The sequence below is a fragment of the Carassius auratus genome, unplaced genomic scaffold (assembly GCF_003368295.1).
Source record: "Carassius auratus strain Wakin unplaced genomic scaffold, ASM336829v1 scaf_tig00217437, whole genome shotgun sequence".
In the NCBI taxonomy this organism is placed as follows: domain Eukaryota; kingdom Metazoa; phylum Chordata; class Actinopteri; order Cypriniformes; family Cyprinidae; genus Carassius; species Carassius auratus.
Window position 1 is genome coordinate 1 of NW_020529070.1, and position 6275 is coordinate 6275.

Here is a 6275-nt window from a genome sequence, read left to right on the forward strand (position 1 = left end):
GATATCCTGGATCTTACGGCGGCCTCTCACCATAATTACGGAGGTAGACCAGCTGCCCTTCTCTCAGTGGTACATCCCGAACATGCAAGTCATGCCTTTCCTTACGACGATTTGCAGCTGCCTTTAAGTGTTGTCTAGCTCCTTCAAACGCCACCTGCAATCGATTTGATGCTCCAAAACCCAGTCATTCACACCACTAGACCCCCTCTCCTGGCCCCTACCCAATAAGACATCAACAGGGAGCCGAGGCTCTTGCCAAACATTAAAAAATAAGGAGACTCACCAGTGGATTGATGAGGAGTGGTGTTGTAACAAAAGAGTAACTGAGGCAACGCAGAGGCCAGTCCACCTTTCTGGGATTGGGCAAAGTGCGCAAAAGACCGTCAAGCGCTCTGTTAAATGGTCGCTCAACTGTGCTCAACAAACATTCTGAATACCAGCCCCAAACAGAAGCTTCCAACAGACGTTAAAATCAATTGCAAGATTTCATTCCGGTCTAGATGCCAACAAATGGCCCATAAAGCTCTGAGCAACAGGTTGTGAATCTTTGGCAGCCTGACATCTTTCACAGTCTCGACACCACTGAACTACATCTGATGTCAGGCCTGGCCAATAACAACGTTGCTGCACCAATTCGGTGGTACGGTCGACACCTTGGTGCCCATGACCTTGATGCATTTGAGTCAGAACCTCTCCCCGCAAGACAGATGGAAGACTAGCTGAAAAATCTCCTCACCACCATCCGGACGGAAAATACGTCGATGTAAAATTCCTTGCCTTTCCAACAACCGATCCCACTGACGCAGTAGGACTAAGCCAGGCTTAGATAGCAGTTTACGCTCCTTCAATGTTGGCCGTATCCCCTGCTTCCAAAAAGCCAAAATCTCCCCTATAACCGGATCCGCCTCCTGCAAAACCCTCAGATCACCTGCAAAACTAGGCAAGGCAAAAACCACAGACTGAGTCACCGGTGCCGCTTTCTCTGCCACCAGTACTTGCCCCACACCAGCTGGAACCTCAGTCCCAGGCAGCCATTCTCTTACTTCCAATGGGCAGGGGTGTTCTGTCTCGACAATGCATCGGCGTTCTTGTTACTTCTACCTGACCGATACCTGAGGTCAAAATCAAAAACGGCGAGCTCGGAAGCCCAACGTTGCTCGGTAGCCCCAAGCTTAGCGGTGGTCAAATGACTGAGGGATTATTGTCTGTAAAGACAATACACTTATGCCCTAAAAGATATTCCCTAAACTTCTCGGTCATGGCCCACTTGAGCGCCAAAAAACTCCAACTTCATGGAGCTATAGTTGGACATATTGCGCTCAGTGGGCCGTAGACCGCGGCTAGCATACGCGATTGGTCGTACCCTACCCCCTTGCTCCTGAGATAGAACCGCCCCAATCCCCCATAACTAGCATCTACCTCTAAGATGAAAGGCTGGGAAAAATCAGCGTAAGCAAGCACTGGAGCAGTAGAAAGTCTGCCCTTCAACTCAGCAAAGCTCACTGGCTACTGTTCAGTCCAGGGCATCAGAAAAACCATGACTCCTTCGAGTCCCTGGACTTACCAGGCAGTCCATTCTGCCACCAACTTATGCAGCGGGGCCGCCAATTTGCGAACCCCTTCCACAAAGCGGCGGTAATAACTAACTAAACCTAAGAATGAACGCAATTCTGACACACTGGTGGGGCATGGCCCATTTAGCTACAGCCTCAATTTTCCGAGGGTCAGTAGACACTCCTCGCCGAATGACATGTCCCAAATATCTGACTTCACCGTTGAAAAAATGCACATTTACTTCAATTTGCCTTTGCCCCTCCCGCTCCAGACAACTCAAGACAACTTCTAGCCCGCTCTAGGTGCTGAGACACTGAGGGAAGAAATACACTATGATGTCATCCCAGATACAGTAGTAAGGAAATGCACTGCTGATCGCCCAAACACCCTTCCATAGGCGCTGGAAGGTACTTGGGGCATTACAAAGCCCAAAGGGCATCCGATTCCCATTCAACAACAACCGAAAGGGGTGCAAAAAGCAGTCTTGGGTCTATCTTGGCAGTGACAGGGACCTGGTTGTACCCACTAGCCAAATCCATAGTGGAAAACCAACAGGCCCCCTGTTCAGAGAGTCCAATGATTCCTCAATGCGTTGGAGCGGGAAGGCATCTTTTCCTTGTTTTCGCATTGAGCTGATGGTAGTCAACGCACGATGCGCAAAGTACCGTCTTTCTTTTGACAAGAACAATTGGAGAAGCGTAGGGGCTACAGCTCTCCCTAATAATGCTGGCCTCCCAACAACCTGGGTTTAATGTGGGACTTCACCACCTCATATTCCGAAGGTGGAATACGCCGGTACCGCTGCCCTAACAGGGACAGAATCCAGCAAGGGAATGTAATGAGAATCAAGTTGGTACATCCTACATCAACCATCATGGCATGAGAACACTGACTGGAACTTATATAAAAGAGCCCTGACCTGGCCCTGTTCTACTTCTTGGCAAAACAGACAAATCAACTGTTTCAATCTGTTCCTGTACAGTGGCAGTCGGCAGGCTAAGGCTTGGGGAACCTACGGTGGCTACAACAGATTTCACTTCAGTTACCCCCAGGCGGGCAGACTATACCATACAAACACTATTTAGGCACTCCCAAAACGGTTTTAGAATGCAGGCATAACATCCGCAGTTCCCACATTTACCATAGGCAAGTAGGCAGTGCCTCTTATGACCTGTACCAGCGCTGGAGACCCGCGGGCAACCCAGACTCTGGGGGCTCAAACAGTACCACCCCGCTGCATATTGTTCAGAACAAGTCGCTGCTACAAACTTCATCGTGCCACCTGGGATGCGACATGACTCACGACCCCGTAACCTAACCGGACCAGGGTGCCTTGCTGAACCCTGGTCTTCCAAACGGTGACAATATTGAAGTGCCTGCATGACAAAAGCTAGGGGCCTCAACGGTTACAGCAGACTCGAAAAGAGCAGGGCCATGTTGTCCAAATAACTCCTGGTAACAACGGCTCAGGACATTCATCCCGAGTACCCCTGGGACTTGGTCACAAATCCCACCAGGAGGATCCCGGACAACAAGCACTCCACACTCCAAAATCACTTGCCCACACAATTCGACATCCAGTTCCATGTAGCCAATATATGGAATCGAAAGACCGTTTGCAGCCCGAAGTTGTAGCCACTGGCACGACTTAAGTCGATCCGGACCCCATGGTTCAAAATATTTACGAAACCAACTTTCCGTTATTGTGGACACCATGGAGCCAGTATCGACCAAACATGAAATTTGGACCCCACCCATTCGAATAGCAAGGTGCGGGCATGAAGATATTAAATGAGACATACTTGAAACACTAGAGCCGGTCAATTCCCCAACCGCGCCTTGGCTCGGCGACACGGTGGGGACTAGTTTCCCGACAACGCGGATGGACCAGGCTGTCTACCCTCAGATGACGACGCAGTGGGCAAAGGGGGTGCGGACGAGGGGGAACACGCTCCCCATCGCACTCTCTAGCAAAGTGGCCAAGTCGTTGGCACCTCCTACATATAATGGGGCCGCGGTGAGGAGGCTGACTACGTGACTGAGGGGGCCTGCAAGCGAGCACAATTTTGAGTTAGCTTATTTAATTGTTCTTGCTGTGATCTCAGCATTTCCCTCAGTTCACCTAGTTCAGAGCGCTGAGGAAATCTACCCACCCGTGACTCACCTTGTACACCATACTGAATCCCATAGGCGGATGGAACGGAATTGCTTCGTCCTCTCGTACTCCCCAACATCCCCTCCCTTTCCCATCTAAGAGCTTCGCTTCGAACTTCCAACAATGTTAACATTGGCTGACGACGTATTAACGGTTTTAATTCTCGGCGAAGGGCCACGTCACAAACATGTTCAATGAACTGATCGCGTAGCAAAACTTGTGAATTTGGCATAACATACGGCGATCGCTGCGTCACACGTTCTAGGAGACCCATCAAAGCTAGGGAAAACTCCAACAATGATTCACCCTCCTGCTGCTTTCTAGAAAAAAATGCCTCCTGTAATGAGACATATGACTGTGAGCAACCATATAATTCCCGTAACACCAAAATAATTTTATCTGGATCATTTCGCTCAATCTCCGAACGGTACCTAATCTCTTCCCTTGCCTCCCCTCCAAGTGGTCAAACAAGAAGAAAGCTTGATCAGAAACAGACAGGTGACGAGCCTGCATACAAGCTTTGGCCTCTTCAACCCACTCATCAATGCTCAGACCAACCCTGCCATTGAATTTTTGACATTTCCTGTCTCGAGATACAAAAACAAATCGTTCTGGCAGGACTGCCTGTGCACTACTTGGCTGAGGGGGGGCAGCAACAGAAGGACCAGGAACAATAGAAGGTGCATCACTAGGGCCAGGAAGCGCAAGAAAGTGGTCTTGACGCAACCTCTCATTTTCTGCCCGCAACTGAGCTACTACTTCCCTCAATTCCTGTAACTCTTCTTCCATAATTTTGACGGCCGTAACACTTACCAACAAGAGGGAGTAGACTCACAAAGAATCAGAATCCACCAGACGTGCGCTGCTGTTTTGCTGCTACTCTTTACCAATCTCACTGCAACAGAAAAATAAAAGAAAAAGAAAAACAAACAAAAAATACAACCACTAATACCAGTGTCTCCGCCAAACACGGTACCCTGCCGACTACGCCAGAATGTGGCGTGGCAACTTGAAGTTAATTAATTATGATATAACTACCGACTACGCCACCCCTCTAAAGTGAGGGGAACTAAATACTTGATGGAATTTAGACACACAGGTTCGTTACCATAGGAGGCAGAGACAGAGGCACTAGCGTATAAAATATTTATTAAATTCACAAAGTAGAAAATACACCTTTTAGAAGATCAGGCAAAGATATGATTCGACCAGGCATACATTAATCAGTTTTACGAAGGCTTACCCCTAGCAGGGTAGGCTAGCTGCAAAAGTGGCTATTCGTAAAGCACACACACACACACAGTGAGGTGAGTGACTACAAACGACAATCCACACTCCGTGCTCCAAACACCACCACCACCAGGATACTAGGACAGCTAGCCACCCGACTCAGGGGCCTAAAACACAAAGAAAACAAATTACTAAAATGTACAAAACGAAATTAATCTAAAGCCTGATTGACTGAAACAATTACCAAAACACACAACAAAATGTAAAAAATGAACAATGGTCACTTAAAGAAAACTGAAATGAAAAGGAAAGAAATATTATATATATATATATATATATATATATATATATATATATATATATATATATATATATATATATATAAAAAGCAAAAGTTTTAACAATCACTACAAAATCAAAATCAAACAAAAATCAATTGTAACGAAAACAAACAATAACCAAAAACCATACAATGATACGAGCAAAACAAAACTTAATTAAATGTAAAGAATATAAAGAACAGCCGGGTTTCGAGTCCAAAAGGAGTTATAGCAATAAACTTACAATTAGTAATTGTAAGAATGAAAGGTGGGCCAAAACACACAGCCACCACCTATAGCGGTAACAAAATCAAACCGCTATTTCCCCCAATCACCGGCGTTCACATAAGAACACAAGAAAATACAACGATAAACACAACAAAACAGCAAAACAGCAACGCCGTCTTTAATCTGCTATTATGCAGGAGGCGATCTTCCCCACCCGCAAACAGGCGGACGTTCCCAAAACTTTGTCCAACAGGTATTGACTACAGCGTTACACACACCTCATACAGTTGCTCACAGCACAAGTCTCAGAAGATTACTTGAATGAAATCAGTCTAACCAGGTGGCAAGAACAGCCTGAAAACCACAGCGAAGCCAGGAATAATGGGCTATTCAAGCTGCAAAAAGGCGACTCCAGCTTTGTTAGGCGGAAGCGCACACGTACCGGATGGGCGGGGCCAACAATGACGCATCCCAGGTAGCCTAATCACAGCCTTTATAAAGCAATGACTGAGCCCTGATAGGCCGTTTCTAAGTACCAGGGGAGGGAGATTACCTACTTTGCCACATATGTCTATGGAAGCAGCAAAAGATATAGATTATAGATCAAGAAGAATCGGAATATCAGATAGTTGACATGGTAAGCAAGTTTGCATATATATTTTAATAAAAAAGAAAAAACTAATTAAAACGAATAGCGATACATCTGTTAGTTATTTTGGCTTCTGTGTCACGTGACAATCATGACGCGTTGCCATGGAAACAAGTGGTCATTTAAAATATTTGAACTT

General features: G+C 46.5%; 1 long non-coding RNA gene across 1 annotated transcript; it reads right to left on the reverse strand.

Moving 5' to 3' along the window:
- Window positions 1–4511: 4511 nt before the first annotated feature.
- LOC113100990 (uncharacterized) lies at window positions 4512–6046 on the reverse strand. Its single transcript, XR_003289874.1, has 2 exons — window positions 5766–6046; window positions 4512–5106 (listed from the first exon to the last, which is right to left on the reverse strand). It is a non-coding gene; the product is annotated as an uncharacterized LOC113100990 (long non-coding RNA).
- Between the last annotated feature and the right edge of the window lie 229 nt (window positions 6047–6275).